We start from the raw sequence: 17,358 nt of genomic DNA, 5'->3' as shown, positions 1-17,358 counted from the left end.
AGATGTTAGTTTATTGCCCTCAGAGTCTTTGAATCCAACTCCAGACCAATCATTAGATGTGAACTGCAAACTGTGCTGACATAGGGGCAAGGCTTAGCTAAAAAAATGAAAATAGGAATTATAAAAACTGACCATAGACATCAGCAGCTGCACAACATGAGGGAGATAGACCCCACAGAATTAGATTGGTAAATCACTAAACAAATAAATAACAATAACAACAACAATCTTCTGGAGGGAAAATTCCAAAGCCAGAGTTGCTATAATATATTGTATAAAATGTCAACTTGCAAGAAAGAAATCATAACACATATAAAGAAACAGGAGTGTAACCAATACCCAGTTATGAAAGCAGTCAGTAGAAACTGTCCCTAGGTTGGAGGAGGGAGAGCAGATATCAAATTTAGCAAAGATTTGAAAGCAACTGTTATAAATATATTCAAATAACTAAAGGAAACTATGTTAAGTAATTAAAATGTTAATATAATTACTTTTAAAATAAAGAATATCAATATAAAGAGAGAACTTTTTTTTAAAGAAACAAAAATTCTGGATTTTACAAGCTCAGTAACTAAAATTAAGAATATTCTAAGGGACTCAACAATAGATCTGAGATGGCAGAAGAAAGAATCCGTGAACTTCAAGATAAATCAGTAGAAATTATCTAATCTGAAAAACATGAAAAAAAGGAAGAAAATAAACAGAGCTTCAGAAACCTGAGATACCATCTAGCATACTAACACATGTGTAACAGAAGAAGAAAGAAGAAGATAAAGGACAGAAAATGATATTTGAAGTAATAATGGCCCCAAACTTGCCAAATGTGACAAATAGCATTAATCTACACATCTAAGAAGTTCAACAAACTCCAAGTGTGAAAAATGCAAAAGGATCCATATATTGACACATACTAGTCAAACTTTGAAAGCCAAAGAAAAAGAGAAATTCTTGAAAGCACTAAAAGAAGAAAAGACTCATTCAGTATAGGAAACAACACTCTGATTAACAACTGACTCCTCATCAGAAACAATTAAAACTAAAGGCAAAGGAACAACACACTCAAAGTGCTGAAGGAAAAAAGATTTTTAAAGTAACCATCAAGAATTTTATACTCAGCAAAACTGTTCTTCAAAAATAAAGATAAAAGAAAGATATTCCAAGATAAACAAAGACTGAGGCAAATTGTTGCTAATAGACCTTGTAAGAAATACTAAAGGAAATCAGTTTAGATTGAAAAGAAATGGCAGCAGTAACTAAAATCTACATGAAGCAATACATTGCATTATAATATTAAGTCGATAAATATAAATATGGCATAAATATATAACAAAATGCAATTGAAGAAAAAGGAAGAAAATTATAAAGGTTAGGCCAGAAATCAGTGAAATAAAAAACAATAAAATGGTAGGGAAAAATCAGTGAAAACAAGAGTTGATTCTTTGCAAAGACCAATAAAATTGACAGACATGTAGTTAGAATGACTACGGAAAAAGTAGAGAAGATAATAGATTACTGAACTCAGGAATAAAAGATGAACACCACTACCAACTCCATAGAAATTAAAAAGATTAAAAGGTAAAACTATGAACAAATATATTCCTAAGACAGCTTTGGTGAAATTATCTAGCTGCTGGAAATGTACAAATTACTGAAACCAATTCAAAAAGAAATAGAAAATCTGAATAGATGTATAATAGCAAAGAGATGAAATTATGAATTAAGTCATCTCACAAAGAAAATCTGTATGAAGATATCTTCACTGCATCCTATCCATTATTTAAAGAGAAACAATACCAATATTTCACAAACTTTTTCAGAAAATAGAAGGAAGAGGAACTTTTTTTAGTTCATTTTATGACAATAATATTATGCTGAGACCAAAGCCTAATAACCATGTCATAAGAAACCATTAGCCCTCATGAATATAGACACCAAAGTCCTCAACAAAATATTCCCAATTCAAATACAGCAATTTGTAAATGTACTGTACACCCTGCCCAAGTAGGGTTTATCCTAAGGATGCAAGTTTGGTTGAACATTCAGTAATTAATAAATTAATTGATTGATTGATTGATTGATTAATGTAATATATCATATTAATAGAATAGAGGATAGAACCCTGTGACTATTGCAATACACAAATGTATTTGAGAAAATCCACCATCCATGACAAACACTTTCAATAAACTAGGACTAGAAGAGAACTTTTGTAACCTGACAAAGGGCACCTATGCAAAATCTACAACTAACATCACACTTAATGATGAAAGACTAACTGGTTTAACCCTAAGAACAAGGAGGGTTGTCAGATCTCACCTCTTCTATTCAACATTGTACTAGGGTTTCTGGAAAGAAAGTTGTCAGATCTCACCTCTTCTATTCAACATTGTACTAGGGTTTCTGGAAAGAAAAGAAAAAAAAAAAGAAAAAAGAAAAGAAAAGAAAAGAAGAAAAGAAAAGAAAAGAGGAAAGGAAAGGAAAGGAAAAGAAAAGAGAAAAAAAGAAAAGAAAGAAAAGAAAAGAAAAAAGAAAAGAAAGAAAAGAAAAGAGAAAAGAAAGAAAAGAAAGAGGAGAGAGAGAGAGGAAGGAGAAAGAGAGAGAGAAAGAAAGAAAGAAAGAAAGAAAGAAAGAAAGAAAGAAAGAAAGAAAGAAAGAAGAAGAAAGAAAGAAAGAAAGAAAGAAAAAGAAGAAAGAAAAGAAAGAAAGAAAGAAAGAAAGAAAGAAAGAAAGAAAGAAAGAAAGAAAAGGAGGGGGGAAAACAAACATAACAGAAAGGAAAGAAACCAAAGGAATCCAGATTAGAAAGTAAAAAGTTAACACTTTTTATTTGCAGAAAATGAATTTTGTAGAAAAGCTTAAGGACTACCTTCATGCACACAAATAAATGAGCTCACCATGTTTACAAATTATATTTTATTTTGTAATTATATAGAATTATATATTATAGTATAAAATATATATTATTTTATAATTATACAAAAATCAATTGTATTTCTATATACTACCAGTAAGCAATGAAATTTTTTAAAGTAATTCTATTCACAATAGCATCAGAAAGAATAAAGGCATTTTTGTAGAAATTGACAAGCTGATCCTAAAATTTATATGAAAATGCAAAGAACCCAGAACAGTGAAAATAATTCTGAAAAGGAAAACAAAGTTAGATGACCTATGCTCATGGTTTTAAAACTTACTATAAAAATGATAGTAAGGAAGAGTATAGTACTGACACATAAATCAATGGAATGTAGTTGTAAATTCAGAAAATTAGCCTTTATATTTTTGGTGAGTTGATTTTGACAAAGGTGCTGAAGCAATTTGTTGGGGACAGGAATACTTTCGTTGTTGTTGTTTTAAATGAATAGTGTTAGAACAATTGGTGCTAGGACTATATGAAATATAAATGAATATCCATGGTGCTAGAACTATATGAAAAAAAGGCTTTATATCTTTACCTCACATCATACACAAAGATTAATTCAAAATGGATCATGGACCTAAATGTGAGAGCTAAAACTATATAACTTCTATAAGGAAACAGGAGAAAATCTTCATGACCTTGAGATAGACAGGGTTCTTAAATACGGCACCAAAACATGACACAAAAAATTAAAAACTTGATAATTTGGAGTTCAATAAAATTAAGAACTTTAATACTTCAAAAGATATCACTAATGAAATGAAAGAGTGGGAGAAAAATTTTTAGATTTTATGTATTTTTAGAGAGGGAACATGAGCAGGGGGAGGGGCAGAGGGAGAGGAAGAGGGAGAGAAGCAGATTCTCCACTGAGCAGAAAGCCCAATGTGGGGCTCGATGGGTCATTTAACCCACTATACCACCCAGACACCCCTTCAAGATTTATTATTTGCAAATATGTATCTGATCTTTGTCCTCATAATATATAAAGAATTCTTCAATAATAAAAAGATAAGCAACCCCATTAAAAATTGGGCAGCATGTTTGAATAAATATTTCACCAAAGATGATATAAGATTCATGAATAAGAATATGAGAAGATGCTCAATATCATTAATCCTTAGAAAAAAAGTATATTAAAACCACAGAGATGCTGCTTTATGCTAGCTAAATGCAGTAATAATAGGCATGCAATAACAAGTATTAGTGAAGATGCTAAGAAATTGGAACCCTCATAGCTAGTTGAAATTTAAAATGCTACAGCCAAAAAAAGAAATAAATAAAAATAAAATGATATAGCCACTTTAGAAAATGGCTTAGCAGTTCTTAAAAGTTAAAATAAACTCCATTCAGTGTGAAGTCTGCTTGGGATTCTCTCCCTCTCTGCCCCCAACCTCTCTAAAATAATAAATAAATAAATAAATAAATAAATCTTTTAAAAAATATATTCTTAAAAAGTTAAAATAAACTTACCTTTATGACCCAGAAATTTCACTTCTAGCTATCTACTCAAGAGAAATGCAAACGTGTGTTCCCACATAGACTTCTATATATGTCAATGTTCAGAGCAGAATTTTTCATAATAATCAAAAACTAAAAACGATCTACATGTTCACCAACTGATGAATGGGTAAACAAAATGTGGCACATCCACACAATGGAATACTATTTGTCAATAAAAGGGAACAGGCTATTGCTACATACCACAACATCGATGAATCTGGAAAACATTATGATAAGCCATATGCATAATGATAGATATTGTATGATTGCAAATATATGAAATGTCCAGACAAGGTAAATGTTTAGTGACGGAAAGTGGATTAGTTATTGTTTGGGGCTGGGGGTAAGAATGGGTTGATTAAGGACATGAAAGGTCATTCTGGAGTGACAAAAAATGTTCTAAAACTGAGCTATGGTGATGACCACTCTAAATTTATTTAAAGTCCTTAAGCTGTACACTTAAAGGGTGAATTTTGTGTTGTGTAAATTATATCTCAAGATTGTTAAAAGTGAAATTATGTTAATTAAAACTAAGAAGAGAAGTGGCAGACACTCCCTTAACCAAATGACCAAGATTAACCTCCCCAGTGAGAAGTCATATGGATATCATGTACCTTCTGATATGTTACAAGAAGAGCTCTTCATTCATTTGCATTCTTCCCTAAAACTACAATCCCAGTCTAATCACGAGAAACATCAGACAAATCCAAGTTGTTATTTGGATTATTATTAAAAATATTTGGCTACTACTCTTTGAAACTATCAAGGTGATAAAAAAACAAGAAAAGACTGAGAAACTGTCACAGATCAGAGAAGAATTAGGAGAAATGGCGACTAAATGCAATGTGGTATCCTGGATTAGACCCTTGGAACAGAATAAAGATAGTAGTAGAAACACTGGTAACATCTGGATTAAGTATGTAATTAATAGTATTGTATCAATGTTAATTTCTTCTTTTAACAAATTTACCACGGTGATGTAAGATGTTAATGTTAAGTAGTGAAGAAAATGCAGGAATTCTCTGCACTATCTTTACAACTTTTCAATACGTGGGAAAATTTCCAAAATACAAAGTAATTTTAAGAAAAGGAATGGGGGATTTAAAAGTTAAAAGAGAATCATGATTTAAATGTAATATGTGGATCTTGTTTAGATCCTAATTCAAACTAGCCTGTTCAAAATGAACAAAAAACAAAAAACATTCAGAAGTCAATCATTTGACCTAAGATATTGGATAACATTAAACATTAAAGAATTGCTATTATTTTTGATGCAGGATGATAATATTATGATTTTCAGAAGCCATTCTTTTTTAGCACTACATACTAATGTATTTGTGAGTAGAATGACATATCTGGAATTGTCTTTAAAATGAGTTAGTCAAAGAAAAAGTGGATGAGTATAGACAATAAAAGGATGGCCGGTGGGTGATGAATATACTCATACCATATATGGTAGCTCATTTTACTATGCTCTCTACTCTTGCGAGTGTTTGAGATTTCCCATAATAAATTTTTGTTTAAAGGTAAGGAAAAAAGTCAATGAGAAATAATTAAAATATTATAATTTCCCTCTACACTGACCAGAGGCAGGGCTTCTCTTAAAAATCATCTAAGCAATGTCAGAATGAATACATTATAGAGAGGTGAGTGAACTCTCAAAAAACAATCTGAGCAAGATACAATCAATGCTGAATAGTTGGGAGAACATTAAGAAAAATGCCCGAATTAGCATGGACCTCCTAAAGTAGAGTACTTTGTTGTTCTTTTCTTGAAGACCTGGTGATACCTAAAACTCCTATGCATCTGAGGATTTTTTGAAAAGTACAGAGTGTGGTCAGAAGCAGCCCTGTGTTACTAGTCAGTGTTGCGATCTATAGTTCCTCACCCCCCTTCAGTTTTCTTCATCATCTGGGGCTTTGTTTTTTGGACTTGTGAGTTACAGGATAGGTTACTGTAATATAATGCATTTGCCACTTCTCTGGAAAGCCATTCAGAATCTCTAACTAGTGCAGAATGTACAACTCTTTTGCTAAAGGGTCTCTGCCAAGAGAAGCATTCTTCCGGGCTTTGTAATTTGCATTGATTACTGACTGAGCTGTTTCCCAGTGCATCACTGGGTGTTGACTGTAATCTATAAAGCCTTACATACTTTTGTCCTGATTAAAGAAGTCTGACACTGGTGGTCAATTTTAATAATGACCGAGATCGATCTGGGTGACTTTTAAAAATTTTAACAGATTTTGGGACCTGAAATGTCAAGAGTAAGTTATTCTTATTGATCACACATACTCTGGAAATCTACTATTTTAAAGGTGGGTACAGTGTACAGTACTGAAGTTCTTAAAAAAAAATCAGGAAGTTGAAAAGTAGATAGTATTGCCAAAAATGTTCTAGCCCTGACTTTGTGCTCCCTAATCTAATCCGACATGCCTTCAGAATATTTCACTTCCTTGATGACCATTTTTCCAGGTTCCATCCAAAACTTACCCCCACTACATGGTGACAGAGTTAATGATTATCTCATGAGGCAGATATGAATAGGAACAGTATTCATATCAGAGACAACTGGTCCCACTTCCAGGTCCATCTTTGGGCCAAGATATGTAGTCGCCAACAGTGAGTTGGCGACTGTATTTTTTGAGTCCTGGCGCAAAGTAAGATCCATCTGTTTTGCCCAGCCGTTTGCCTGAGTGCCACAAAATGGTCCTGTTATTAGTCTTATTTGTGGTCCTATTTGAGGTTAGGGGATAATATAAATAAACTTTAGTCCTCCTTGTGATGAATGTAGCATGGGAATTAAAAGTGGTGGTGTTGGTAGTGGTAAGTGATGTTGCGTCTCTATTTTCTCAATTGCTCTGTTTTCTTTGGATTGGGAAACAGACATTTAAGAATGAGTTTGTCATCTGGAAGGATAGTTGTGACCAAGTTTCCCTCAACAGGATACAAGATGTTATTTTTGAGCTTCATTACCCTCACCAAGGGGAAAAAAAAAGAGAGGGAAAAAATAAGGAAGAAAGTGAAAGTAAGGAAGAAACATGCAGAAAGAGAAGTGAAGAGAAAGGTCAAAGAGGATGAGGAATACGTGAAGGGAGGAGAAGAATGTAACATAGCAGACTACCTATTCATAGAAATTACTTTATTATTTTGAATTAATAGTTCAGTTAACTCAACATCTGGTGAATTGAGGAAAAGGAAATCTGACTGATTAAATTGAACTGCTAGTTGTCAGTTAAATAGTTTATATATAAATATGCAGCCTAGTTTCCATCACACTTTCTTGTATGAACTAGATGGTGAATCAGTTTTTCACTAACCATATTTGGGCGGTAAGTAGAACAATACCAATTGGTGATGCAGATTTATTTAGAGGTGGACAGTTTTTATATTTCTGAATTGTTTATCGGGGATTATTGTTATTCCATATAATTTCTAAGCATGAGTTATTTTTGTCAGTTTCTTTTATGAATGTTTTGTTGCCTTTTAAGGAAATATGTGCACTCCCCTCTCTCATTCAGTTGTCCCTGGTGACGCCTCCATAATTTCTGTCTTTACACTGGTGCATTTTTAGTCTAATTCAGGCATGTGAGAAGCAGGGGAAAAGTTTAGTTAGTCAATGTCAGTGATTTTTTTTTCTGATCCATTCATGGATGGATTTCGTGAATCTGAACCAGTTTGCATTTAAAAATCTATATATATCAAATAGACACAATACCTAAAATATTCCTCCATATACTTGAAGGGAAAAAAGAAAATAGAATTCATAAGTCAGAACAAGATGCATTTTCTAATAATAGATGCAATTTCAGGGGTGATTTATGATCATGCTCTCGTATGTGGAGATATTAAAATATTACCTTGCACTAATGTGAAGGTGGACATAAACACACCGCATTCAGTGCTACAAATATATATAAAAAATGTACTGCTGTGCTGTGAAGTAAAAGAAAGATAATTGTATTATTTTCATTTTACACTAAAAAAGCTATATTTTTCTAAATCCTGTAGTGTCAGTTATCTAAAGCTAAAAATAGGGATGACTTAATCTAGTCTGTTTTTTTTTAACTGTTATCTTATTTAGAGATGGTGTTGTATGAAGAAAGAAAGGATTGAAAAAATAGTGTGACATTTTAAGCCCAAATATTTATGACATAGTTGGAGATTTTAAAGCCTGGACTCTTAATTTGAAGATTAAAAATACATATTAAAAAATGTGGTTCAGTTATTTAAAACCAGGAGATCTGGTTCAAATCCTGATGGTCCTCTCTTTCTGCTTCACATAGCAGTGGCTGCATGTGATGGGATATATGTATATAGGATGGTATCCGGCATGCTAAGCCCACAGTAGATTGCAATGGGCATTTCGTATTGCTCAACATGTTCATTTACCTCTACTTCACCATCTGCCCCACCACCAATGCAGTCACTTGAAACTAGTAGATCTAACATTTTTTCCCCAAACCTATTTGAAGTCATAATTTCCCTTCAACATGTATATTCAGATAATAGATTTTCTTCTTTATTCTCTAAAATTAACATTTTATGTAATCTTTAGGCTGTGAAATTGTTGTTTAGGAGTTTTTTTTTTAAAAAAAATCAGATAGAATTTAGCTAAAATTCAGAGGCACTGAGTTTCTAGTCATATCATTATGAAGTTCTAAACAGGGAGGCATATTTTGTTTTTCAGAATTGCTTTTTTTTTTTCCTCTTTAGATCCTTTTCTTTTCATTAAAAAACTACTCTGGGAAGAGGTTTTTTTTTTTTTTTTTTTTTTTTTTTCTGTTAAGAAAAAAAAAAAAGCCACGCTTGACTGATAATGCATTGCTTTGGATGGTGAAACATTATGAAAGTTTAATTTTTAATTAAATCTGAAATACCAATTATAACTGAAAGAGATTTTAACCTGTTTCTTTTCAGACTGCCTGAAGTTACATTTAGAGACTGAAATCACTGCACCTTAAAAACAAAAGATTGAGCTGCACTGCATTCCTGTAAGTGAAAGCTTCCTGTACCTTCTTCCTCTGTGATTTTGTGACCAACCCAAGAAAAGACAAAAACATTGGAAACAGAGTAGCCAGGCATGAGTAAAAATTTAAATATCCCTGAAGAAATATATGTTTAAATGATTTTCTTCTATAAAAAAAGAAAATTTTTTTGGGCTCAATATTCAGTATGTCTTTTTTATTCAACCTAAATTGTGAATCCTTTTTTTTTTTTTTTTTTTTTTTTTTGCCTGGTTTGAATTGCATTAGAGAGGGTGTCACCCACTGTGCATCCACACAGTGCCTACACCCTGACAGGAGGGATGCTTACATTTCTGTTCAAGTTTCACTGAAGGTAATAGATTTCTTATGGAATCAAAGTAGATTCCTTTTTCCTTTGTGATGTCATTAGAAATTTTTAGCCTTTGTGTCAATGGAAATGGAGAGGAAAAAAGTTCATGATGACATCACAAGATTCTGTTGCCTTGAGGACTTTGGGCAAAACTAAGTAAAATGCATAATTCCCTTGTGTGCGTGTGTTCCCCATTCTGCTATGAAGCAGTCAAAATAGCACATCTTATGTCTTCCCGTGAGCTACAAGGCTGTCTCTCAGAGCCCCATTGTTCCATAAATGCATGTCAGAGTCTACCACAGTCTGGTCTACCCTTATTTAGCTGCTGTTTTGTCAATGTACTTGGAAGAACAATTAACACTTGGGATTTCAATGTCTGAATAACAGGCAGTGAATAGAACCCGAGCATATAAAAGATTCAGACGCCCAGGGTAAGAAAACAGAAGCTTATAGTTGGTGGGGGAAAAAAGAAAAGCATTTTAATGCTGCACTCAAAGGTTGTAAAATACTACAAGAAAAGTCAATCCTTTTTTTTAAATTTTAGATCAAAATGTATGTTTTGGTAATGAAATCCAGAAGGTTATGATGTCTTCCTAAGTTTTGCAGTTTAATGTGTTGCAAGGTCTTTCCTTAGAGAGTCTTAAAACATTTAAATAACATTTGTCTCCTTGAGTCCTTGTTGGAATGCTGGATGCAGGGTATGCTGCATCGTGGTTTTCAGAGTGCCACCGTGTCTGTCCCACAGAGTACGCTAAAGGTGATTCGGTGTCTTCCATTTTCACTTTGGTTCATGGACTCTTTCATTATTGGCTATAGGACTTGTGTGTTGACTGCAGATAGTACAGAAGTTGTTTAAATATCTCCACGTATGGTTTGAATTTCTGCTAGGTCCATTTTTTGGTGGGAGGAGAGAGATGATGCATGGACAGAGCAAGATCACCTCACCATCGGGGTATCTGGTGAATGAAAAGGGAGCTTGGGTGGATAGTTTATGCATGGTGCCCACTGAGCACAGTGCTTGGCTGGTATAAAGGAACAAATGATGCATATTATTTTTGTTATAACTACAACAGTTCAAACCCATAGACAGGAAGATCTCCAAAAGCTAGGTCTGTTTCATATTCATTTTTGTAATCTTCAGTGCTTGGCATAGTACTAGTAATGAAGTAACAGTTACTGTTATTAATACAATTAAAAAATTTATTAATAGTCATAACTTCAGGATTTATTCTGTCAGAGAATATTTTCTGTGGAGAGTGGTTGAATAAAGTTTTTGACAGTCCATAAGACAATTTTAAAGGAATTTGGCAAAAGCAAACCAACTGTTCATTGTATTGCATTAGGCATCTGTCTATCAATATTTCTCCTCATTGACTTTACTCTTCTTTATCATCACCAAGATGGGGAAGACGCATTCATATCATATCCTTTTTTTCTATGAAATGGTCTCCAGCAGTTTTCTTTTTTCTCCAGCAGTTTTCCACCTAACTTGTGTGTCTTACATCCCATACATTGGAGTTGTCTCCAGAGATAAATCTACCTGACTCCAGGATGGCTTTTACCCTATTGGTCTAATTGCCATGCAGTGAATTGTGCTTCAAGAAAATAGGCACATGATACAATAGGTATCAGATTAACAAGGCAAGGATTTGGAACCAATTGACCCCATCTGACCCCTCTGACCCCTTTAATATTTAGCTTCATGGTGGTTTTTGTTTTTTTTGTGTGTTTTTTGTTTTTGTCTTTTAGGTTGGTTTTTTCTTTTTCTTTCTTTCTTTTCTTTTTTTTTTTTTTTTTTTGGTGTTTTGTTTTTGTGTAAAATTCTCCACCCTCCCCCACCAATTTTAATTTATTTCCAAAGGAGTCCCCTCATTTTTATTAAATCAGCTGCTGCTGATGCAAATTAAGGCTTTCATAAAACGTGGCCTCTGAGGCAAAACTAAAATGATGAAATTTAGGCTTAGTGAATTGTACTGTTATCATGTTGAATAACATTTAGGGACATCAAAGAACTTTATAAACATATTTCATATTTTTTAAGATTAAAAAATTGAGGTGTAAAGGATTTAAGGGTAGAGCCTCATCAAACAGTACAGGTACAAAGGCTGTAAGAAGTAGAAGTCCAATAATCTCATTTTGAAATAAATATACTGAGGCCCAGGGTACGGCATGCAAGTTACCCAAGCCATAATGACCACCAATGCAGACCATCCTTTAGACATCTAGGCCTGAGAGTAAACCTGAATTTAAACTCTGGGGCTTTGTTCTTTCCTCTATACTCAGGGTCTAACCAGTGTTTTCTGAGGGACAAATTGCCTTATGCTCATTTTTTGAAACCCATGGACCTGGCGTCCCCTCCACTGATTAGTCCAAAATTAATATATAAGGGGTATTCTGGAAATATTCATTGTCATAAGATTTTTTTTCATCTTTTCTGTATATTTTGATATCATGCCTCTGGTTCTGCAATGAGTCACATAGAAGCAAATTTATTTGGTCGACTTAATATTTTTTGTGACGATTTACGAAGTGGACAGAAGACCATTAGAAACCTCAGTAGTTTAATTGCGCTTAAAGGCATGATAAAACCAGTAATCTGAACAGAGCCATTGTGACATGGAATTCAGACTTCCCAAGAGTGTGCATCATGCATGGTGTCAGAATGTCACTGTTGCCAGGGGTCATTTCTGTCAGAGAAAAGTTTTCCAGGGTCTGAAAAAAAAATGAAATAAACTTTAATAATTTAAAATGAATTACTTGCCCTAGTAATTTATTTCAGGTTGCCTTTATTGCATTCTGTCATTTAGCAATCCAAAGAGATCAGTGTGGGAACTTTTCTATTATTTTACCCAGAGCTAAGTCCTGAATAGATCTTAGTTTCTTCCTCAGACATATTTTATACCCTCCCCACCTTCCCATCCCTACTGTGTAGCACTCAAGTTTCTATGTACAAAATATTAGTGCTTATGTTTTTGTGCCCCAAATGAGGAGATGGTGTTCTGCCTTTAAAAATTCCTTGGAAAAAAAAAAAAAATAAAAAAAAAAATAAAAATTCCTTGGAGGGGCACCTGAATGGCTCAGTGGTTGAGTTCTGCCTTTGGCTCAGGTCTTGATCCCAGGGTCCTGGGCTTGAGTCCCTCATTGGGCTCCCTGCAGGGAGCCTGCTTCTCCCTCTGCCTACATCTCTGCCTCTCTCTCTGTGTCTCTCATGATAAATAAATAAAATCTTTAAAAAAAAAATTCCATGGAAGCTTTGGTATATAGAGAAGGAAGAATTGAAGCATGAGGATGCCAGAGCAAGGCCTTGGATGTAGGTGCCCAACATGGTCCTCCCTTCAGACCTCTTCTCTATTTTTTCCATAATGATACATCAAAATTTACTCTGTGACTCTTATGAACAGATCATTTTACCAGGGTAAATATAATATACTTCCTATCATCAAGGAGTTCATAATCTGTTTGGGTAATGCTATATATTTCTTAAAGACAGAATGTTGTATGGGTACAGTAAAGGAAATAGTTATCATTTCTTTTGGACCATCAAGAAATTATCTGATATTTACCAGTAGCCCAAGTAGAGGGAGTAATGAAAATGAAAGTTGAGGGAATAGTGAATAGTAATGGTGTGATCTGAGGATAGGATGCTGGTTGGAGCCAGTGTTTTCCAAAGTGTGGGTTGCAAAACATTCATAGGTCATGGATTCATTTAGAGGATCATGGTTAATATGCCTTTAATGAAATAGTATCAAAGAGGGAAATTTTTTTTAAAGTGTGTTACATATAATATATTGCAAAATAAATATATTTCTTAATGAGAATCATGCCACCAAAATATGAAAGCAGATCTAAAGAAGATAGGTCTTTTAAATAATCAATTCATGTAATCCTAACTAAGGGATACTATTATTTTCCCCCTCTTTATATATGAGAAAGAGGAGGGATTAGGCAATTAATCCCAGGTCACACAACAGGTGAATATAAAAGGTAGAATGTGAATAGGTCTGTCAGACTCCACATTCAGACTCTCCCCATGATCTGATACTGCTTTCCAGGGTTGCATGACTTCAGTTATTACACTACTGATAACTCATACATTTTCATCTCTAGTCCTGATATCTCTCCCAAATTTCAGTCTTGTATTTCCAATGTCCTTATTTAAATCTTCAGATAGTTGGCACACTAGCATTCTCCAAGTCAGTACATCAAAATTGAATTTATCCTCCTGTGAAAATGAATCATTCTCTTTTTGACTATACTAATTTTCTTCATCTCAATTGTCCAGGTCTTCTTGACTCAAATTATATCATTCTTGCTTTCCTCCACCACCCCCCAAGGTGTCCAGTAAGTGGCCAGGTCTTGTTAATTCTCCTTCCTTGGTATCTCTGTCTTATGTTTTCGTCTTCTCTTGCCTTCAATAATCTCCTAATTAAGAGAAACAAAGGGAAGGGAGACCAGTTCATTTTATTTATTTTTTTAAGATTTTTATTTATTAATTCATGAGACATACACACTCACACACACACACACACACACACACACACACACACAGAGGCAGAGACACAGGCAGAGGGAGAAGCAGGCTCCATGCAGGGAACCCAACGCGGGACTTGATCCCGGGACTCCAGGATCCCACCTTGGGCTGAAGGCAGGCCCTAAACCGCTGAGTCACCCAGGGATCCCCGACCAGTTCATTTTAAACACTGCTACCTCATTAGCTTTCCTAAAACAGGAACCCTAAGACTATGTCACCTTTGTTCAGACAAAATTTTAGTAACTCTAGATTAATTACCAAACAATTTCTAACCAATATTTATGATCATCTAAAATCTGATTCTAACCTCATTTCTGACTTAACCTTGTGGGTTAATATGCCACACACTCAGGCCAAATTTCCTCACTACCACCACTACCCTCTCCCCTTTATTAATATTGTTCCTGCCATCTGGAATGTCCATTATTCTGTTTTTCCGTGTGTAAATCTAACCCATCCTTCCGGGTCTATTTTAAGTGCTATTAATTCCATGAAACCTTCCCTCTTTGACCTACCCAGAAATAATCAACTCCCCCCTACTTACCAAACTCACTTAGCACCTGTAGTGTCTCTGCTGACAATTTGATTTTGGATTTCTAGCATTCAAAATTGTGAGAGAATGTATTTCTATTAAGTCAACAAGTTTTCGGTAATTTGTCACAATAGCCTAGGAAACTAATGTAGCATTTATCTACACTGTTTTTGAGACTTGAATTACTTTCTATATTTTCTAATGATACTTATGTGCATGCTTTATCCCTTTACTAGAAAATAAATTCTTTAGGGATAGAGTCCATATTTAATTAACATTTCTAAACTCTCCAGAATCTACCACAGCAGAATCATTAATTCATTACGCAACCAAGCTTAATCCAGGGAATATAGAAAGGATCCCTTAGGCTCTCATGGAACTTACAGTAAGTTCCGCTGTCCTAAGGGAATCAGACATTAAATAAGTAAACAAATAATCACAAAATTACAAATTGTAGTCCATGAAAAGAGCTAATAGATATACAAGACAGTAATGCATGGGGAAAATCTGTTATACTATCCATTGAGAAGTCAGGAAAAAATTCTCTAAGAAAATTTAATTTAAGTTGATAGTTGAAGTGCAGGAAGAATCAGGCAGGTGAAGAATTTGAGATGGGAATAGAAACATGAAAGGAAAAGAAAGCTCCAGACAGGAGCAGCATGGACACTGCCCTGAAGCAAAGACAAACTATGTGTAATCAAGGAAATAAAAGGATTCCAGAATGGCTAGAAGAAAGTAAATAAAGGAGGAGAGTAATTAGAAGTGAAGTCAGAGGAGTAACCAGGGTGAGGAATTTGGATTTTATTTTGAATACACTGGAAAAACACATATTGGTATTTTAATTGTAATTAATTGAATTAATTGAAAAGAACAAGATGAAAATAATTCAAAAGCAAATAGTATGTACAAATTCACAACAACCATACATTTATTTTGAATCCTCACCAAAGGTTCACTTCTAAGTTTGAGGAGGGTTTGGATTTCTGAAACTGAGGTCTAATAGTTCACAACATATTTCCTATCTGCATAACCAAAGTAGATCCCTGACAGCCTTCTAAGATAAGGTCAGGTTAATTTTATTTCCTTTCTAGTTAATAATTATTAAGATTCTGTTGTTGGTTAATGAGACTCTTATTTTTGTTTATTTTTAAGTTCTCATTGCACAATGTAGCAATGAGTACCAAAAATGTGTTTTACTCCCAGGATGTATTTTCAACTGTTAAACCTTAATCTTATTTTTAATTTTGGTGTATTTTATCATGTACAATGACCAGGGCCTACAGGCATAGAAAGCCTTGAAATGAATTATCATTATCCTCAATATCACTAATTTCATTATTACTGAATTTTGGGATTAAAAACAATCCAGATTACTTAAAGTATGATGCATTAATATCATGGCATACCACTAAGTCAGAATGGAGATATTGGTTTATTTGCAAAATGATAGAAATTATCCCCTTTTGCCAAAGGAAAAGAAAAGAAAAAAGGAAAAGAAATACAATAGAAAATTAAACCATAGAAAAGTAGGTTAAACTCTAAAGATATGAGGATATATCTATTATTACTCAGTAAAAAGATGCTAGAATCATAAAATATTATAGTGACAGGGAAACTTGGGAATTATTTATTCCAGCCTCCTCATTTTAGATGAACAAAATTCAAACCTAGAATTCCTATCTAAGACATACAGTTAAATAGTTAATGGCAGGGCTAGAACTGTAACCCTAATTCTTAGGAACTAGATTAACACAGCTAAACCAGCTAATCAGTGATCAACAGCCCTACCATAATAACCCTTTCAAGGTCTTGGGTGGAAAAAACAATATTAAGTACAGGAGATGAGTCTACAGACAAGCTGTAATTAATAAAAATCTGAACAATATGTATTACTCACAATCTGTTTACTTAATGTACCAGATGCTTTATGAAAGTTTTCTTTAATCCTTGCTACCACACTCAGCAACCACTCTGCAAAGTAGGAATCATTTCCATTTTATAATGAGAATACTGAGCTCCAGAAAGATTAAGTAACATCCAAGATTGCAAAGCCAGTAAGTGAATTTGTATTGATGCCAGACCTAACTGATTCAAACTCTGTACTATCTCCTGCTTGGTGTTTTTATCTCTTGCATTTTGTTATCTCCTTAGCTCATGTGGTCACACAGGTCATTAGCTCTCTAATAGTCCAAACTTTGATAAAAAGTTACAAAGGAAAGAAAGATTTAGCAGGTGTCTTCTCTGCATAAAGCTCTTCACATTTAATTCCCTCAACAGTACCTCAAGACCATGTTTTAATCCTTAGTTTAAAATTTAGAAGACCAAGGTTCAGTGAAATGAAATTGCCCCACACATCTTAGTAAAAGCCTGAGCCAGAGTTCTAACACAGATTTGTCTGACCCTAGGTATTCTTTTCATTGTTCCATCAGCCTTCAAGTCTGCTCTTCTCCTGGATGTCGTTTAGTTTTCTACAGTCCTCACACCTCAGTTCCTTATCTGGCAAAGTAGAATTGGAATGCACGCTCTCATAGACTTCCCAAG

General features: G+C 34.0%; 1 protein-coding gene and 1 long non-coding RNA gene across 33 annotated transcripts in view; one reads left to right on the top strand and one right to left on the bottom strand.

Annotated features, from left to right (window-relative positions):
* Window positions 1–17,358, top strand: part of ZBTB20 (zinc finger and BTB domain containing 20) — a 773,610-nt gene that overhangs the window by 289,319 nt on the left and 466,933 nt on the right. For all 32 annotated transcript variants that reach the window (XR_007407881.1, XR_007407882.1, XM_049105202.1 and 29 more), the window contains one exon: window positions 9,338–9,411. The gene's annotated coding sequence lies outside the window, so the exon portion shown is untranslated. The remainder of the gene's footprint in view (window positions 1–9,337; window positions 9,412–17,358) is intronic.
* On the bottom strand, window positions 12,304–17,189 carry LOC112678067 (uncharacterized). The gene is made up of 3 exons (XR_003147364.3): window positions 16,715–17,189; window positions 13,848–14,176; window positions 12,304–12,466 (listed from the first exon to the last, which is right to left on the bottom strand). It is a non-coding gene; the product is annotated as an uncharacterized LOC112678067 (long non-coding RNA).

The sequence above is a fragment of the Canis lupus genome, chromosome 33, assembly GCF_003254725.2.
Source record: "Canis lupus dingo isolate Sandy chromosome 33, ASM325472v2, whole genome shotgun sequence".
NCBI classification, from domain to species: domain Eukaryota; kingdom Metazoa; phylum Chordata; class Mammalia; order Carnivora; family Canidae; genus Canis; species Canis lupus.
Note: the sequence above shows the minus strand (reverse complement) of the source record. Positions and strands in the feature narration are given on the sequence as shown.